Raw genomic sequence first — 21,370 nt, forward strand, 5'->3', positions numbered from 1 at the left:
ACATGGACTCATGGAGTCACATGTTTCTCGGTGCCATATAGCTTATTAGTCTGAATGCTTTTTCTCCCCTGTTATTAATATTAAACCCCTCAACTCAATAATTCATATTTCCATAAATGTTTTGTGTCATTTATTTATTCATGGCTTTGTAGTCAACGTGATGAGCTTGGTGGTGCATTGAAAGCTTAAGACAAAGTGCTTGAGGCAATGGTGAGATGAGATCCCTGTCGCTTGTTTGTGAACATTATTCCCATCGTCAAAGTGTGTGTGTGTGTGTGTGTGTGTGTGTGTTGTGTTGTGTTGTGGTGTGGTGTGGTGTGGTGTGGTGTGGTGTGGTGTGGTGTGGTGTAGTGTAGTGTAGTGTAGTGTAGTGTAGTGTAGTGTAGTGTAGTGTAGTGTAGTGTAGTGTAGTGTAGTGTAGTGTAGTGTAGTGTAGTGTGCCCGTGTGACGTGTGTCTGTGGGGGGGGGGGGGGGGGGGGAGCACCTGTTCCTGGTTATTGGGGTTGGCATGTACAGTATGACAGTGACATTTGGGCGGCATGCAGTCCAAACACACCACCACGTGTGCAAGGAACATATCTGCCATCCACGGAATCTCTAAGGCAAGCAAACATTTCAACTTGATTGAACAAAAAGAGACAAGCTTTCATGGTGACGCGGGGGGGAGGGGGGGGGGGGTTAAAGAGGCACAACAAACGCACACTATATAGAGGGTATGCACGTGACATCATCATCATACCCGGAAGTTATGCGGGAACGCCTACTGAGTGGCAAAACACTACTTTCTGGCCTTGACAGCCCATACATCCAAATAGAAAAGTCCTATCTGATTGCTATCTGAAACGACGTTAAACTCACTTTGCCACTCGATTTTCCACTCACTCTACGCACGCGCATACCCTCTATTCAATGTTATCCGACGTTAACTCCGGTGTGACTTTAATGGATACAGGCTGTGTTGTGTCGGGCAGCGTGGAACCTCAGTCAGTCTCTGCTTTCAAGTGTTGCCAAGTCATTTCAGGGAGGATCATCCATCCAGCCCCATCCTCATTCCGCAGGCAGACGCTCATTCATCCTGAAAGGACCACGGACCGACAACATGGAGTCATAATCCATATTTCATTGTGGCTATATAAGCCAGAGAAGATGGGAATGGACTGTATGCTTCATACAGTATATATTGACTCCTCTCCTCACCCACCAGTCTCTCTCTCTCTTTCTCTCTCTCTCTCTCTCTCTCTCTCTCTCTCTCTCTCTCTCTCTCTCTCTCTCTCTCTCTCTATCTGGGTCTCTCACTGTTTGTTTTGGTGCTCAGGCCCGGTTGAAGGTTACAGTAACGAATGGGTGTGTAGCACTCGTCAGTACTAGGTTTAAAAATAGACCTTGCAGCGTTTCTGCGTCATCATAGGAGAATCCTCTCCTCTCGCTGCACCCTCCCCTCCCCTCCCCTCCAGGCTCCGGCTATGCATCACTTCACAGGGAGAAGTTGTATGCTAATGCAGCATGAAAACATTCTTCACGCACCTGCATAATCACTTGAAAAGAATAAGGAGGATTCGGTGACGTCGGGTGGGACTCTCAAGGAGAGTGCACTGCCCTCTCAAGTCTATGGCATGAAGTGGAGCCAGAAAATCAGGCAGGTTGAGCTTCATGGAGAGAGAGAGAGAGAGAGAGAGAGAGAGAGAGAGAGAGAGAGTCACGCAGAGAGACATGAGAGTACAAAATCATGAAAAGGTCCCTAAATGAATGGTTGCAAAACTGCGTAACCCTGACAACAGTTTTCGTCCACCTCTGATGATAACCGTGTGAACCATGGATGGATGTACCGTTGAATTGGGCCCGGCGACTCATCAAGGGCAAATGCTCCCAATGTTCCTCCCACTACCCTCTCTCTGTATCTCTCTCTGTTTCTCTCTCTCTCTCTCTCTCTCTCTCTCTCTCATGTGTCTGTCTGTCTCTCTCTCCCTCTGTGTGTCTGTCTGTCTGTCTCTCTCTCCCTCTCACCCAGGTACAACGTGGCTTATTGTGATGTGGAAGGTTGAGAAAACACTCCCCACTCTCCCTGAGGTATTGGCCCCTTTACACGATAATCAGTCCTGCGAAACAGCACCGTCAGGGCTTTCCACAGCCGTACACTTCATCCAGATAATGGGGGCCAGCTCTCTCTCTCTCTCTGTCTCTCCACTCCAGTTCTGCCGCATTGTGAGCTATATCACATTCTGATTCTCGCCCCGTCACGTGTTTGGTATTACCCACACAAAGACTCCAGAACACAAAGACTCCAGAACGCACCCTCTAATATGCAAATGAATTTCCTTTATCTCCCTTTTCCCCCGGCTAGGGAAGTCAAAGTCAGTGTGAGGTTGAAGTCCAGAGGGGAGATATATATGCCAGAGAGAGAGAGAGCGCTGCAGCGCTAACGTCACAGCAGCACCGTCTCGCAGCTCCCAGCGGCAGCACTGTGGTCATCTCGAAAGCGAGGTCAGAGGTCAACATTCGGCAACTGCACTGACCCACTCATGGACAGCCCCAGTTTATTCTTAAAGATGGAATGCCGTGATTTCTCCCCCTCCACCCCAAAACATGATCATCAGGTACTGTGATGTTTTTATGTGGCCACACCCACCAGTTAATTAAGTATGCCTGGTTTGCCTGGTGGGTGATGAATGATGGGTGGTGGAGATCATCTTTAATCATACAGCTTAATAACGTAACCACTGAAGCCCAATTTCATACTTCGTCATAACGATAATGTGGTGAAAATAGCTTTTTGTTTTGTGTGCCTATAATAGGGATGCCAGGTTGATTAATAAGTGATTTTGAAATGAGCAAGCCATCCGCAGAGTGACACCAATGTACGATGATGTATACATCTGGCTTTTAAGAGTCCAGAAAGATGAGGTGTGTGTGTGTGTGTCTTCTGGGAGTGTCGTGGAACACCAGGCGTGGAGGAGCGAGATGATCGTGCAGTGTGCGGCGAGTGAAAACATACTCTACATCTCTCGTGCCTCTCAGTCACTCTTCTCTCCCTCTCTCTGGTACCTTTCCGCTGGCCTATTCCCTGTTCCCCCAGAACCCATGGCTGTCTCCGGGGGCCCTGCGAGTTCCTCTTGTGTTTGATGTTCCCCGTCTGTGTAATTTAATCACACTGATTCCCTGCAGCTCCCTGCGACCATAAACCTCGGCTCTAATAATAGGAAGCCCAGTCTCCTCTCTAATCTCTGCCGCTGCCTGAGAGAGAGAGAGAGTGTGTGTGTGTGTGTGTGTGTGTGTGTGTGTGTGTGTGTGTGTGTGTGTGTGTGTGTGTGTGTGTGTGTGTGTGTCTGTGTGTGTGTGTGTGTGTGTGTGTGTGTGTGTGTGTGTGTGTGTGTGTGTGTGTGTGTTTGTGCGTGTGTGTGTGTGCGTGTGTGTGTGCGTGTGCGTGTGCGTGCGTGCGCGCCTGTGCGTGAGTCACAACTCTAGCTTCTGGACCGTAGAGATAAGGCTGCATTTGTTTTGCCCCCTCGGAGCCTGAGCTAACTTTTCAGGCACTAATTGTAACGTCTCAGTGATGAAGAGGAGCCGCGGCGTTGTGAAGGGGCCCCCAGATTCCTCTAAACCTAAATCTAGTACTACTTTGCCGTTGCCCATTATGTGTGCCCTATTAGGAGAAAGGGTCTCATGCTGGTGTATAACGGTGCTGGACAACATTAAGGCACAAGACAGGAATTTAACAGATTGAATAGTTTAGCGTTGACACAGTTGGACCGCACGGCCCTGGCTGTGACACAAACCTTTCCACGACAACCTTTCCCCGCGTAGCCGTAGTATAGCCTCTGGCTGCAGCTCTCCCATTGCGAAATGGCTTTTAAAAAAAACCAGAAAATACATGCGTTTTACAGAGTTTGTAGATCAGATATTTGTGAATCTTTTTGAAAATGTTTAAACTGGCACGATAGTCTTACGAATTGAGTTTATATTGAAACTAAAACTTTAACTTCCTCCTCTCCTTATCAACTACCCCTCAGGGCCGCAGCCCCCACTTTGAAAACCTGTGCTCTAGGCGGCAACCTACTTCCCACACTCGACGTCGGCATAGGCAGTGGCCTATTTGTGAGTGGAGAGAAGTTAGAGAACCTCTGCACACACTAGTCTAAAGCAGATTTTCCTGAAGACGCTTCCTCGTGGTCCATTTTATCTGTAATCCACACTGAGATGGAAGAATAAGCGCCAGTGAAAGCGGGTCATCCAGGAGGCGTCTTGCCGTACGTGGCCGTACTCTGCCCGCCGTTATCCTTTTCATATCGCTGCAGACAAAGAAGCATTATTCATGACGGGGGAGAACAATCTGGCTCCCTAGAAACATTATGAAATACCATGAAAGTATTTCAGCAGACCTCGATTTAGGAGGTCACATATCCTCCCAATTCATTTAGGAGGTCACATATCCTCCCAATTCATTTAGGAGGTCACATATCCTCCCAATTCAGTGCCGCCACGTACAGTAGGAACTTTAGATGTATGTGGGGTGGAATTTGCCATGCCTCTGCTTTTGATACCCCCGGGTCGGCGGTTCGAATCCCGGCTCCTCCTGTCTACATGTCGAAGTGTCCTTGGGCAAGACACTGAACCCCAAATTGCTCCCGATGTGCTGGTTGGTACCTTGCATGGCTTCCGCCGCAATCGGTGTGTGAATGGGTGAATGTAATGCACAATCTATGTAAAGCGCCTTGGATAAAGGCGCTATATAAATGCACCATTTTTCTTTTACCATTTTACCATGTCAAATGATGGGATTTCCATATAGACACCTTGGGTCAGACTGAGAGGGAAACACCCCAACATGACTCACTGCTAGAGAATGTCTCTCTCTCTCTCTCTCTCTCTCTCTCTCATTTTATACCTCTCTCCTTGTCTGCCTACAGGCCGGTGAAATTCTGGTCAGTCAGGCGCCCTGAGGAATATTATAGAGACCCATCCATCACCAATCCTCTTGTTTCCCCTCACTGACTTTATAATGGCTGACGGAATGGGAAGAGATTGTAAGACAGATATGCTGAGAGCAGACGTGAAGGTTGCTTGCTCCTAAACACCATCAGCTATTTCGCCTTCCCCTACGATAATGTTTAGGCTATATGAGCCGGGGCAGGTGAGGCTATTCGGAAGTTATAGATTGCAGAGCAGGTCTGCGAGAGTAAACGGCGAGCAACTGTGAAAGCCTTCGCTAAAAGTCTGTTGAGTCGACATACATCATCCCCCCCAGAGCCAATGTTTCATTTATGGACCGTATCAAAATAGAGCCAGAGTCCAGCCAGTGGGTGTACAGGGTGGGCTGGAGCTTAAATATTTCACTAGCTGCGAGAGAAGATGGCATTCTGAGGCACAACGCGATATTCAGCTAAAGGTCAAGGTGGAGTGGAAGGATCCACATGCCTCATCTCCTGGAGATGAGGCATGAATCTGTCTACTGAAGTAACATCAGTTTTGGGTCGTTGGGCGACACATCCTGTCCACTTTCAACCTGGGGCGCCTATTTTTGGATAATTTCATTATCCCCGACAGGCCGGGTTGCCTAGCCAGAACCCAGAGCTGTGTCAGTCATTTGGGTGCAGCCGTCAGGACAGGCAGAAGCTGCGTGGGAAATAGAGTTTGTACGATGAGACAGTGCACCGTTAGTGCCCCGCCCCCCTCCCCCCCCCCCCCCCCCCCCCCCCAATGGGCAGAGGTGAAAGCCGGTTTGGAGTGCGCGCTATAGCCGATGACACCTGTCAAGTGTCAACATGGGATTTATTTGATTGATTGATTGATTGATTGGATACTTTATTAACAGTTTGCATTGGACAAGCACAGGGAAGTAGTACAATACCATACAGCTATCATGACCAACTACTGGTTGCGGTCTGGGGAACGCAATGGGGGACCCACAGGGGTCCTTGTGGGGGTTCCAGGGCATAGCATCCAAATCACTTGAACCACTTTAACCCTATATATACAAGCCCATCAACAAGCTCACTACGCGTTGTGAGCTTGTTGATCTGCTATTTAAAAAAACAAGTTGACTTTGAATATATAATATTTCTAGAACACAAAACGTATATATGGGGGATCCCTGTCACAAAATATTTGTCCTTTGTTGAGTAAGAGAACCACTGATCCCCTCCCTCAGTTATCCTTTGTCGTCAACAAGAAGATGAACTCTGCCAATGTCAGTGCAGTCTGCAGTCAGTGGTTATTATCAAACATGCACTTTGGCACTCCTGTCTGCCTCAGATTCATGTAAGAGTGATTGCTGAAAAGATGACACACATTCAAGACCAGCTCTGCCATCTCCGCCCAAACACTATTGTTATCAACCTGTACATCGGCAAGCCACTTTACTTGAATGTATTGTTCTGAGTCACACAGGCTTTACAACTTAGGAAATATGATGATCTGGTTACACAACAATGTGAATGTCGACTGTTTTTGACCCACAAGGGAAGACAATGCATGCCCGTTCAGTTCAACATGGCGACCCAATTAAACTCCAATGTTGGGCACTGGGTCATCAAAGCTGAAAAGGTTCAAAAGTATTCTCAAAATTGTCAAGGTTTTCGAACCTTTTCAACATCGTGTTGCTATTCTCACTATTTTTGAAATACACCATCATATGACAAAGTATTAAATAGTGCTTAAGTTGTTAATTGGTTGATTCCATAGGCTGTAATAACTAAGTATACTGTAGGTAAGTAATGTGTAATCCTGCAGTATAAAGGACACAGCTCATGTCTATAGAACGTGAGTGTGAAATGCAACAAGTGACCCTCAGGAATGTCTGTTTCTCTTTGGATTTTCACATCATTTTATGAACGAAAACACCGACCATATACATCCGAAATGTACAGTAGTTGTTTGCTAGGGTACACATGTTTGACCAAGAAAGCCAAAGGACCAAGGTCTTCCTGCTTTTGGCAAAACATAGCTGCAACTGCATGTGCGAACTGTGACACACCCACACAGATAGCAGAAGTCTGCCTCCTGCATGGTCTTCCCTTCCAGTCCCATCTCGGAGCAAGATTTCACACAATCTGTGACGTGAGTGGAATTTAGACTCATGGCTATAATGAACGTGGAGCCAGTGTTTACCAGTTTAAAGGCCCAGCTAATGTCCGTATCAGCTGTTTACATCTGTGGAAATAAGCAGGGACGTGCAGAGAGTGTTATAGAGGGGCAGGGGCTGAAATCCCATTAAGAGGGCACTTTTGGACAAAAAATAGCGAAAATAGCAGATCTACAAGCTCACAACGCGTCGCGCTGCAACGCGTTGAGAGCTTGTAGATCAGCTATTTTCGGGGCGCAACACAGCACTCTTTAGCTAGTGGAGATGCGGCTGAACGACATGGATTTCTAAACAAATTTGTTCAACGCAAAATACTGTGTTCAAGTTCAGGAGAAAAGGGAAAAAAAAAAATTCTCCTTAATGCTGCCTTCTGGTATGGCATGGAAAGGAGAGGAGAGGAGTGGCATTTGCATTTCTTTCACCATAGTAAATGCTGCATTCGTGGTCTGGAGAGGGCAGTTGTTTTACAGACGGGTAAAAGGGCAGGGGCTGAAGGCCCCTTTGATGTCTATGTGTGCACGTCCCTGCCCCGCATGCAATCCATCCACAGCGAGAGAGACTGATACTTTGAAATTGCTCGACCATTTTAGCTGAACTTTTCACGCAGCAGCAGAATTTCAAAATAGCTGGCGGCATAAGATATGCCACAGAGCTGTGAGCAGAGCAGAAGTGTAAATTAATTTGTTATAATCAGCTGCCCAAGGTGTATGCTGCGCACGCAGGTGGGTATATAATGTGCGTGTGTGTATTGAGAATCACTGTAGTTCAGGCAGACCAGAACTATCTGTGTTCAATTTGACTGAAGTTTCAGTTGTAATGGTTCAGGTTAGACACTGGTATTTGTTCCGTTTTCAGTGTTACCCAAATAATGGCTGCTCAGATGGTTGTGACGAGGGTTCCGGGGGGGGGGCATGTGTTGATTTTGACAGCACTTGTTTTTGTGGCTTTCGCCTTTATTTTTATATTTTTTTATGGAGGGACAGACAGTAGGCTGACAGGAAATGGAGGGAAGACATGCAGTAAAGGCCGTCGGGATCGGGATCGAGTCAAACCCGCGGCACACTGCCAGACTGGATTGCTAGCCAAGGTGCCTGGACCACTGAGCCATGGCCCAGGCAGCCCTTGACAGCACATTTTGATTTCGTTTTCAGTCATAGACTTTTGAATGAAACGTAGTTTACCGGTAAGTCATATTTGAGTCATGTGAAATGTTTTAGTGTTAGTCTAGTTTTAGTTTAAATCTACAGTTGATTTAGTCGACTAAAATGTATTTTGGCAGGCCTTGTAATGGCTGATTTTACAGTACACTTAGGAAAATAGCCGACAAGCTTATTTTCAGAGCACAACCAAATTACTTGTCTTTTACTGGATCTCTTCTCCACTAGTCCCTCCAGTTTTTATTTGTTGACAAAATTGTCAATATATTTAGTCTGAGTTTTAGTCATCATACTGTAGCATAGTTTTTATCTAGTTTTTATTTAGTTTTCGTCAATGAATAAAGGAAAACCGGCCAGTCGGCCACCTTCTATAACTCTCTAGCCACTAAAGCTGTGGCTATACAAGGTAGGGTTAGGTTTAAGGTTAGGTAGCCTATATATCTGCTAGGGTGAAGGTCAAGGCTCTGATTAATGTTATATGGTTATGGTTATGGTGCACGGTTATGAAATTATATCCGATCTCTGATTATTTGATATGGCCGATTTCGATATGCTACCGATTATATCGTGCTATCACTAGTTGGCGGTTAAAGGACCACTTCACCACTTTTCAACCTATCTTCATATAGTAGGTCCTCACAAATAATCATGAAAAAAATGGCGCAATTTTTTTCTACTCAGTCTGTGTCACCGTCTCCACACCTGAGCGCAAAACTTTCTTAAGCTGCGCACTTCTTAAGCTGCGCGCAGCTTAAAGCTTGAGTTTTTAGACAGCTGGTGGATGGAAAAGAAGCTCCACCTCCGCCGAAGACTTGAGCGGAGGAGAGCGTTTCCGGGAATCTGGCCGTCGCGCAAGTCTTCGGCGGAGGTGGAGCTTAATTTCCATCCACCAGCTGTCTAAAAACTCAAGCTTTAAGCTGCAAGCAGCCGAGAACGCGCGCAGCTCTTTTGATGGTGTGGCAGCGGCTTGTCTCATAGGAGGGCTGTGGGCAGTTCAGAAACCGTCTTCCAGTGACATCATCGATGGGGAATACAAGCTAATAGAAACTGCAGGCTTACTAGTCCTGAAAAGTTGCAATGCGAAAATGGAAGCCATCGTTCTCACGATAATGATGCCTAATGATGATGTCCCTGGAAGACGGTTTCTAAACTGCCCACAGCCCTCCTATGAGACACAGACTGAGTAGAAAAAAATCGTGCCATTTTATCATGATTATTAGTGAGGACCTATTATATGAAGATAGGTTGAAAAGAGGTGAAGTGGTCCTTTAAGGTAAGGGGTTGGAGGGTAATGCAACCCCTTGCAGGAGAAGAGCAGGGAATTGAGAGGAGAAATGGAGGAGCTACAGTACAGGAGATAACAATAGGAGGAAAGAGGGCGTGGGTTGGGAAAGAAGACAGATCCTGTGGAGATTGGCAGTGGCGTGCACAGACATTTAGAGGGGCAGGTGCTCAAGTGAAAAAAGGGCACCTTGTGCAGCGTGTGGAACCGGCCGGTTGCCTTAATCGTGTGAGATTTATAGATTTTGGGGCATAAATAATATATTAGAAGCTTTTTTTTATCCAGAATTGATCAATGTCACCATGGTCCACATACTGTATACACTGTACAAACAAAATGTTTTGTTTTTTAGTTTTTTTTCAAAAGGGCACATTGCTGCAGTCCAGAGGGCAAGGGCAGGTGGCGCTCTAGTACCCCCTAGTGTCTATCTGTGCACGCCACTGGAGATTGGTAACAATGTCGTCACTCACCGGAAATAACAGCGTTTTCAGCTAAAACAAACGCATATGTACATTAAGCTTAAAGAGTAGAGAGCGGGGGAGAAGCGCTGAAAGGTAGAACACAAGGTGAACAGCTGCTGCTGTGTTGTGTTATGTAACAGTACTGCTGGGACAAGTGCCTGGAGTAGGTATTTGTGTAGTAGGTTTTTTTGTGCTCAGACTCACAAAAGGTTAGGTCAGACGCCTTTCTGGAGGCGTTAGAAATACAACACGGTTGGGGACAGGACAGACCCGGTGGCGTAGCTGGATGTTACGGCACATAACACACATACAGTATGCCTGGCGGCGAGTCCTGGTTCAATTCCCAGCTATAGCGCTACACCTATTGCTCTGCTGTTCTTATGCTCTCTCCATGTTTCCTGTCTCTATACTGCACATGTCAATGAAGGCAAAACAAACCAATCGAATGCCACAGACGAAAAACAGTCTAAGACAAGTCCACACTATTGATCCATAATGTATAAATGATAGATAAAGGTTCAGGACAACGAGGCCTTTTCGTGGAGGGGTCAGAATGAAATTTGGACTTAGACTGTTTTTCGTCTGTGGTACTCTATCCAGGCACGGATAGTTGAAAAAAAGTGCCACATCAATATTATATATTTTAATGTTTACATTGTTGTAATAAGAACGTATTGCTTCATTTACTGTCCAATGGTCCAAGTTATTGTGGAACATCTTGCTCCATTAGTATAAGAAATGCAATGTAGCCTATAGGCCCACTACATCGCCACGCGCTGCACACGCATAAATAGCATGATGTGCCCTTTTTTCTTGGGGTTGGGCCCTGGCCCCCTCAGTGATCTCTGCACGGCCCTGCAACTATCTATGAAACGTTTGAGTCCGTCCGTCCGTCTGTCTGTTTCATTAGAGCAACATTATTCACATGCGGTCTCTCCACTTAGATATCTAACTTTCTCTCTCTATCTCTCTCTACCTTATCGCTCTATTTATTGAATTCCCTCCTAACTTTCTCTCTCTATATCTCTCTACCCTATCGCTCTATTTATTGAATTCCCTCCCTCTCTCTCTCTCTTTCTCAGGAGCCAGCCTTTCATCAGGTGATTGGTGGTCCCATTGCATGTGAATTGCTGTTATCATATTGGTGTTATTATTTCCCCCTGTCTGTCCTGTCTGTGCTGTTATCATATTGGTGTTATTATTTCCCCCTGCAGTCCCCTGTGTGTTCGCCTCGTCTCAGGATGGCTATGTTCTCTTTTCTTTAATAGCTGAGAACGAATCAATAGAGGTTCATCTGCTGCTGTGGCAACAATCAGGAAAACAATGAGACTGTGTGTGTGTGTGTGTGTGTGTGTGTGTGTGTGTGTGTGTGTGTGTGTGTGTGTGTGTGTGTGTGTGTGTGTGTGTGTGTGTGTGTGTGTGTGTGACTGTTTGTGTGTGTGTGTGTGTGTGTGTGTGTGTGTGTGTGTGTGTGTGTGTGTCTGTGTCTGTGTCTGTGTCTGTGTCTGTGTCTGTGCGTGTGCGTGTGCGTGTGCGTGTGCGTGTGCGTGCGCGTGGGTCCGTCTATGTGCGTGTGTGCAACAGGTAATCAAACTAATTGATTGTAAAAAAAATATTAATAATTGATTTTGGGGGGGATTTATATTTTTTTATTTTATTTTTTTATTCAACTTTTTTTTATAGTGGAAAATATCTGATCAAAAAGCTCACATAGAAGCTTGCGATTGAATAATTGCGCCAAAAAAGAACAATAATTGATAGTTGCAGCCCTATGTGTGCTATTTGGAGGTGCCACGTACTCCTGTGTGCTGCCAACAGGTGACTGGCTGTGTGTTTCACTGGGTTATTATAGCTAAGTACACTTGTAACTCAAGGTTCAAGGTTATCTTTATTTGTCTCCCGTAGGAGAAATTTGTCTTGCAGACAGAGTCACAGCTGCATACAAATAACATATACAGATTATACACACTCACAGAAGGAAAAGAAGAACACCATGATTAACACACCAACATAGAAAACAGAGATATTGCACACATTCCCTTGATAAAGTGCAACTAGTCAAATAAATCTAGTCAGTTGTGGACCCTCTTGTAAACAAGTGTAATGCTTAATTGGGTCGTCCACTCACAGTTAACAGTCTTTGTATTGAGTTTGTGCTTGAAATGTACTGTAATTCTGCAAACTGTTAATAAATATTTCAATCAATCAATCAAAGTTGTGGTTGCTGCCATTTAGCAATCTCTGATTGAGCATTTTGATTGACAGAGGAACAAATGAGTGTTTACTCAACATTGACTTGTCTCTAGAGTCTAGACTCCCAGGCGATGTGTCTGTATTTACATACTGCATGTGTTTAAGTGCACAAGCATCTGGGAGAATTAAGCCTAATTTGTTGGATGACCACAATGTTACGTTGCGCATAGCAAACAGAGTTTCAAATGAAAAATACATTTCTTGGTTGAGAAGCAGAGTTACCAGTTATATAAATCTGTCCAAAGACACTCATTGCTGAGCCTTTTAATTCGGTGGAATATCTGTTTACCCCCCACAGGATTAGAGAGCTGCCTCTGAGCTTTCACATTGGAGATCAACGTTTGATGTCATGCCCTATGTCAGGGGTGGGCAACTGGCGGCCCGGGGGCCACAAGCGGGCCCCTGCACCTTCACTTAATGTGGCCCTCAGATTAATTTCGGAATACTGATATGTTATTGATTTCAGGTGTTACAATTCCAAACATGCAAACATGACCCGCTTTACATTACTTACAGTCTAAATTAGTAGCTTGCTGAGTAGTATTACAAATAATGTTATTGTTATGTTATTTTCATGTCCAAAATATTTGTATTTAGTTGAAATCACTTTTCAGGATCCCAATTAAAAATAGCAAAAAATTATTCAGGATTTCAATTCAAATATAGCAAAAAATAGCCGATCTACAAGTTCAAAACGCGTCGCACTGCGGCACGTTTTGAACTTGTAGATCGGCTATTTTTGCTACGACATGCATGCAATGTGGCCCTTTGGAGTGAGCATGGAAATATAATGGCCCTCTCCATGGTCAAAGTTGCCCACCCCTGCCCTATGTGATGGGTGGAGGGGTGGGGTGGGAGGGGGGCACAGGGGAAGATGGTGTCATAAGGTGTCGTCTTCCATCTTTCCACATGCTGACCTTTCTGAGATGACCTGCTGACCTGCTCATGTGTGTGTGTGTGTGTGTGTGTGTGTGTGTGTGTGTGTGTGTGTGTGTGTGTGTGTGTGTGTGTGTGTGTGTGTGTGTGTGTGTGTGTGTGTGTGTGTGTGTGTGTGTGTGTGTGCATACCGTATATGCCAATGAATCATTTACAGCAGTGGTTCCCAAACTTTTCCGTGCCAAGGACCCCCAAATCAACATTTATTAGGCCACGGTCCCCCCATTTGAAAACATAATATGCCAGTGAGTGACCCCGATAAGGGAGGATTTTTACGGCTCTAGCAGTGATTCCGAAACATATTAATTTCATGGACCCCCAGTTTCACACGCATTATGCTACGGACCCCCGATTTAATGGCATTTCTATCTCTGGGACCCCAATTTATATCGTAAAACCAGTGTTAATTTAACTCTGAGAGTGTACAAATGGAACCAAATGGACCCGTTAGGGTCCATTTGGTTCGTGGTCTGGTCTGGGGACCAGTGGTCCCCAGACCACTGGTTGAGAACCACTGATTTGCAGAGATCGTCGCTGAGATTGCTTTTGAAGCAATTCAATGTTTTAGTTCCAAGATACACAACGCAATATATTCTGCATATTATTATTGTCATATAGATTGAATTCCTGAGCTAACCAACCAATTTGGTTCGAATCGAAATATTTCAAAATCAATATTCTTGAATCCAAAGAGCTACTGTTGGAAATGTCTTTTCACCACAGTAGTGGTGGGCGATATGGTGATAAATATCGCTTCGTAATATATATCGTATCGTATCGTTCTATAACTTAATTTATACTTTTGTAGAACGCCGATTTCGCTAACCAGTATTTTGGTCTAAATGTTCTGTTACTCGATCCTTTTTCTTTTAGTTTCTGTTACCTTATACAGTAGGTATTGAACCCATTTTGACCTGAGATCAGATTCTAAAAATGTCTTCTACATCCTGACAGTTTTCTGAAAAAGCTATGTTTCTATGTCAGTTGTTCTTCGATTTTTCAAAAATAGCAGACCTACAAGCTCGTAGCGCGCCACTCGGTGGCGCGCTATGAGCTTGTAGATCTGCTATTTTTCAATAGCTAAAGCATAACATAATGCTAACACCCAAAGGGGTTCCCGCCCAAACTTGAACAATTACCCTGAAAACCGCATGAAAAAAATAATCGTGATATTATATTTTTTTCCATATCGCCCACCACTACACCACAGTAATGATGAGGCTTGCGTCTGGGAGGCACCAGCCCAGCTGCCTCATCAAGGCGTTCTCTATCTTTCCCAAGACCCTTTTCAGAGGAGGAACAAAGAGGTCCTTGAAGAAGGTGTCTCTAGTATCGCAGGACCTGATCAACCTGCTGTGCTTCAGCTGCAGACAGTGTTGTGTTTCTGAACAGGAGCTGTTTTGTATTTTCCACTCTGATTCCTCCCGTCGTGCTGCTGTGGGATGAACCCAGCTTGCTTCCAGGAGAAAGAAAATTGACAGAAGTCCTGCCATTATTATTACTTTGTGTGGGACTTTGCTGGGGTGACCTTGCAGTGTCATGGTTGTTTTCTTTTCATCTCCAGCGTATTTCCTGGTTGCAAGACCACTATTGCATATAGCCGGTATTGTCTGTCTCTATGTTAACCCATTCTGGGCGGGAACCCCTGTTGGTGTTTCAAGCATTATGTTCTACTTTAGCTATTGAAAAATAGCAGATCTACAAGCTCATAGCGCGCCACCGAGTGGCGCGCTACGAGCTTGTAGGTCTGCTATTTTTGAAAAAACGTGAAAATGTGGCCAAAATGTTTGAATATATTATTTCAGAGCGAACATTTTGAACTCAAATCTTTGCTTCTGGGGGGTCCCTGGAACAACATATTTTCAGATGGTGCTCGGCGGCCAATTACATATATTTTTGGGGGTCCTTGACATGAAAATGTTTGAGAATGACATAGAATGACATAGAAACATAGTTTTTTTCAATAAACTGTCAGGATTTAGAAGGTCAAAATGGGTTAATAATACAACCTTGCTTACAGTAGAGACATGTACTGTATGAAGAATTTGTAATAGCCAACACAAACCTTTCCTGAAGATTAACTATTGTATTTACTTGTACGTGCAGACTGTTTTTCATCTGCTGCTTTCAGCAAAGTGATTCTGTTATTATATTATATTATATTGATGCAATGCTCTTCACGCCTTTATGGAGTGTAAAATTAACGAGCTGTCGGCTCTCACACGGCTACGTTCCTGCGTGTGCACATTGTGCGCGTATGCTGTGCTTGTATATGTGTGTGGATGTGAAGCGCACATTTTGTGCACGCATGCATGCGAGTGTGCATGATTCATTTATAGTGGGCGTGGAGAGAGGCTGCTGCTCTGCATGCTAAACCTACACCACAGGCTGTGAACAGTAAGGGCACCATATTTGGTCCAGGAAGCCTGGAGTACTCTCATCTGTTAGCTAACAACACAACAAGCCGTGCACTTATGGCTGGACTGTGTTGCTCAGTCAGGACAGTTATTTGGCAGGATGTTTAGTGTACAAAGGTAGAGGTGTGGTGGAGGGGGTGAGCAAGGGAGCGGTACGCTCCCTCACTCACGTCTCAAAATAGATTCGATAGATCTTTGTAGATTAATTTGTTCACACTGATTTGCCTTTTCAAAACAACTTGAGGTTCAGGCCTCTACGCAGCACTCACACCTACCTCGCACCGCTGATCCGACCTATAATGTCTGAGTGACAGATAGATAGATTACTTATTTATGTGTCATGCACCAGAGGTGCCCAGCCTACATGGACTTATAGGACACAACATATAAATCATTGCATCAATATTGCAGTATATTGCAATCATAGTATCATAATGTGTCTTTTGTCAGAGTAACGGTGGTCCTGGACAACAGGATATCCGAACTACTACACGGTGGGCAGCGCACTCCCTCGAGTCCTTGCTGCTGCATGCGCCTGTATCGGCGATATGCATATGACGATAGGGAGGCATACTTTGGTTAGACATAGGCATAGCATTGGTTAGACATAGCATTGGTTAGACATAGCATTGGTTAGACATAGCATTGGTCCGACTGGATTGAGGTTGGTGAGGGGTGCGTTTTGGGTTGGGAGAGGGTTAAGGTTAGGTTTAGGTGTGCTGCCCCGTGGGAGGTTAGGGTTAGGGTGAGGGTTTGAGATATCGGACCAATGGTATGTCTAACCAAAAGCATGCACAGATGCTTTTCATCAGCTGTCCAATCGTGACGGTAGGTAGATACATGTAAGCTGACCATGGTCTCTCTAAGATGGTGTGGCTCTCTATGCCCTGCTCACTACACCACATACACTACACTACCATGCAGGCTCTCTAAGATGGTGTGGCTCTCTATGCCCTGCTCACTACACCACATACACTACACTACCATGCAGGCTCTGTACGAGTCAACTAGCTTTTCTGTACAGAGGGATCAGAAGGTGGGACAGGACAGACTGCAGGTTTTATGTACAGAGGGATCAGAAGGTGGGACAGGACAGACTGCAGGCATACGTGACCCCGGGACCAGGAGAAGAGGGCAGCTGTTCCTCCCTCTCAGAAGCACACAGTTTACTACTCTGTTTACACCGTTCACAACCAACGTCCAACTGCTGGAGGAAATGTATCGGCCGGATGGCCGCGGGGTGGAATGTTTTACTGTTGGACGGATCCGTGTCAAACTTTACACGCACTCTCCCAGTAGGAGGCCAGTGTAGGCTCCAAACCTTTCAAATTGGCCTAGTGGGTGGGTCACTGGTGGCACCATGGCACTAAACTAGGGCCCTTCGGCACCCCTTGTTGGAGTTTAAAGTTTTAACCAAAGTATAGGCCTATTGTGATTGAATATCTAGAGCATGTCTTACAGACATATTTTATTTTTGGCCTATCCAGATAGGAATCGCATCGGTTTCATCGGGTGCGAACAGCAAAAACCGCAATCTTATTTTTGTGAATAAGATTTGAAACGCATTCCAAGTGGTTTTAAATGCATCTGATTTCTAAAGATGCATCTCTGTCTAATCTGTCCAGTCTTACCTTCTGGACACTCGCGACACCGAAGCCTGATTCACACTTAATTGGTATATGATCGTGTCACTCGCCAAAAATAGCCGATCTACAAGTGCGTCGCGAATATGCGACAGGCCTATAGTTAGTTACCACAGCAACCGGTGAGGTAACTAAATATGAATACCCAAATTCGATCTTGCAAATAATAGTGTGGACCAGGGGTGCCCAAAAGGTAGATTGTGATCTACCAGTAGATCATAAAGCCTGTGCAGGTATACAGACCACATGACATGCCCCTAAAAATATATTATTTAAATGAATTATCTGCCACTTGTATTAAGGTGACTTGATTGACATCAAAAAGGGCCTGTTATACATGCAAGAAAACCCTACCAATTCAAAATGTTCCCTCTGTATTTCCCATTCCAAGTGCGTTAGTCTTATACAGTATGTAACACCATCGCTATCACTATTTCAAAGCCCACTCAAGGACATTGTTTAACTATTTTCAGCAATTGGATAACATTTCTTTGGTGGGTAGATCTAGTTGACCTTGTCATTTTGAAAGTAGCTCTCAAGTCAAAAATCACACCCGTGTGAACTGAGTGGTGTAAGGTCTTATATAGCCTGATCAGCTGTGGTCTGGCGTAATGTCTGACGTAATGAAATCACACCTGTGTGAACTGGGTGACCATAGCAACCATGCTAATTTTTTGGTACGAACAGACGGACAGACACGTAAACTAACAAAGCCAGTTGTAGGAGTGGTTTACACCACTCAAAAAGTGTGGGCACCTCTGGTGTGGACAGTCAGTCCTAGTACAGATCAGATTTGAGAGGGGGGGGGGGGGGCAAACAATCTGATTTCCTTTCAAAAGCCTAAATACATCTCAGTTAGCTGCCTGCAGTAACGGAATGAAATCATAAAAAGAAAAGTATCCTGGCCATTAGGATAATTGCCTCCACTCCAGTGCTGCTGTGTGACTTGAAGGCAAACAACACTTCTGAAAGGAATCTAAACTTTGTGGAAGCGGCCGGGTGGCGGCTGATGTTTAATGCAGGAGGTATTTGGGTGTGCAGGGATGAATAAAACATCAACAGCGCCATGTTTATTTCAATCCTTCAGCCCTAACTTGTTCTTTACATAATTGAATTCCACTGCGTTTGAGGCAGTGCATTTAATTGAACGTACCCAATACATACCCGGCCAAGGAATGATGGGCTCTGCCTAGAACCCTCTGACGGTTCCTCCTAATAACCCATTTTGACCTGAGATCAGATTCTAAAAATGTCTTCTACATCCTGACAGTTTTCTGAAAAAGCTATGTTTCTGTGTCAGTCGTTCTTCGATTTTTCAAAAATAGCAGACCTACAAGCTCGTAGCGCGCCACTCGGTGGCGCGCTATGAGCTTGTAGATCTGCTATTTTTCAATAGCTAAAGCATAATTTAGGCATTTAGCAGACGCTCTTAATCCAGAGCAATTTACGTTCTTGCCTAATGTAAATCGCTCTGGATTAAGAGCGTCTGCTAAATGCCTAAATTGTAAATTGTTCTGCTAAATGCCTAAATTATAACACAATGCTAACACCAAAAGGGGTTCCCGCCTAAAATGGGTTGAACCAAGGGAGGTGTCGCCCGGTTCACATATAATACTATGAAGCCCATGTGTGTGTGTGTGCAGATCAGAGCCAGGATCTGTGCTTTAAATCCTACTCGTGGTTAGAACGTGTCATGTTTGCCTTCCGTCTGGCTTGAGAATCTCAAGTCTCTCTGGCTTACACACTCTGTGTGTCGCTGCATGGCAGGGCCTCTCTGTTTTTATCTGTCTCTTTTCCCTTTTTCTCGCTCGCTGCACTCTTTTATCCCTCTCTCTCTCTCTCTCTCTCTCTCTCTCTCTCTCTCTCTCTCTCTCTCTCTCTCTCTCTCTCTCACTCTGTCCCTCACTCTCACTCTGCTTCTGTCTGTCTGTCTCTCTCTCTCTCTCTCTCTCTCTCTCTCTCTCTCTCTCTCTCTCTGTCCCTCACTCTCACTCTGCTTCTGTCTGTGTCTCTCTCTCTCTCTCTCTCTCTCTCTCTCTCTCTCTCTCTCTCGGCTTCTGCTTCTCTCTCTCTCTCTCTCTCTCTCTCTCTCTCTCTCTCTCTCTCTCTCTCTCTCTCTCTCTCTCTCTCTCTCTGACTGACTGACTACCTGGCAACAATCCAATTTAGATAAATTACAGTCTAAAAACCCTGTTACCCCCACTCCCCCCAAACACCCCCCCCCTCCCTTTTCTCTCTGCACTTTCTCACACATTGTGATTATTGTATAGGATGTAATTTGTTAACTAATATGTCATGTTGCAGATTACAGTGGTCCAGACGGGCCTCGAGCACGCTGTGTGTTTGTGTGGCCCGGCCCATTGTGGAGAGAAGTCCTTTTATGCGCGGCCATGGCCCTCTCCATGTGGACGGCCAGTGGCGTGCACAGATAGACACTAGGGGGTGCTAGAGCACCCCCTGCCCTTTTGGCAATGTGCCCTTTTGAAAAAACAAAACAAAAAAAAACCTTTTTTTTTCTTTCTTTTTTTTGATTTTTCAAAAATAGCAGACCTACAAGTTCATAGCGCGCCACTCGGTGGCGCGCTATGAGCTTGTAGATCTGCTATTTTTCAATAGCTAAAGCATAACATAATGCTAACACCAAAAGGGGTTCCCGCCCAAAATAGATTAAGGCAACCGGCCGGTTCCACGCGCTGCACAAGGTGCCCTTTTTTAACTTGAGCACCTGCCCCTCTAAATGTCTGTGCACGCCACTGTGGACGGCTTTCTAGCATGCAATTAATGATCACATTCAGCCCCGACTTCCGCTTTCTCACACTGGGAGGGAGCAGCGCATTAGCATTCCGCCCTCACGTTACACCCCGTGGATTGTACAATGTAAGGGGACCACAAATAGAGGAGTATATTGTGGCGCGCAGAGAGCCACAGAGAACAATCGTAAACGTAATAGATGCTAGAGTAAGCATGAACAAGTTATCACGTTGTACGTGCGGACTGCGGAGGCAAGGTTATATCACTCTCTACAGGCTCTTTATGTGATATAACATAACGGATGATGTTTCAAGGGCAGTACCGTACGTATTGCAATGTGTCTCAGCAGCAAAGTATGTCAGTCAGTCTGTTTCGCTCCTTTCAACATAAAGTATATTTATATGTTAGGGCAAGGAGAAAACGTTATAGCCCAGTTCAATAATACCCTGTTCCTGAATAAAATGGGTCATGTTGTGATGACATACAAAGCCAGGATGGGGCTTCATAATGTGGTCCAAAAAAATGTTTAGCCTTCATTCCTAGTCCAATAGGGAAACAGCCCTGCTGATGATCTAACACATATGCCCTGTTTATTATTGCCACGTGCCATCCATGGCACAGTGAATGCATGGCGCTTTTAAGTATACAGATACTGCTTTGCTCTGGGATCGTGACTAAACGTACTGCACCATAAACGAAAGCATCAGCAAAGCCCTTTCCTGAAGGCAGCGTATAGGGTGGCTAGTGTCCATTGTGTAATGCCTGGCTGTGCAGCAGCAGCTAACCTTATCTTACTGTGCTACTCTAGAGAGCAGGGTCTTAAGACAGTGACCAGGCCCTAGCTGTCGTTCCCAATTAGCCCCACTCAGCCACTCAGCGCTCTTAATTCAATCCCTCTGCTGAGCTCAGACTGGAGTAAACTACTCACACTCTATTCATCTCGCTGTTAACCCATGGTGGAAGGCCACCAGATTAGCTCATATTATGTCTGGAAGAGGACACGCCTTTCCATTCTTTTCTTAGAAACTGAAGATGAAGGAATTTGTGCAGCGGTGAAAAAATGATATATTTGAATGAAATTGATGAGATTTTTAATTGAGTAAAAGTACAAAAGTGTTTGCATCAAAATGTACAAGAGTAAAAGTATAATATTTGCCTCTGAGATGTAGTGGAGTAGAAGTAAAAGTAAGAAATACCTCAGAATGTACTTTCGTAATGTAATACATATCAGTTTTCCGAGAGTTGAGAAGTTCACCGCTGTTGTTGTTCATGAAGACTTGGGTGGGCTACTTGTTAGCGACACTCTCCAGTAACTGAGAGGTCAGAGGTCATCTGTGACTGCCACAGTGTCAGTCGTCGCGCGGCACATATCACGTGTCTGGTATACAGTG

The sequence above is a fragment of the Electrona antarctica genome, assembly GCF_951216825.1.
Source record: "Electrona antarctica genome assembly, chromosome: 22".
Classification (NCBI taxonomy): Eukaryota; Metazoa; Chordata; class Actinopteri; order Myctophiformes; family Myctophidae; genus Electrona; species Electrona antarctica.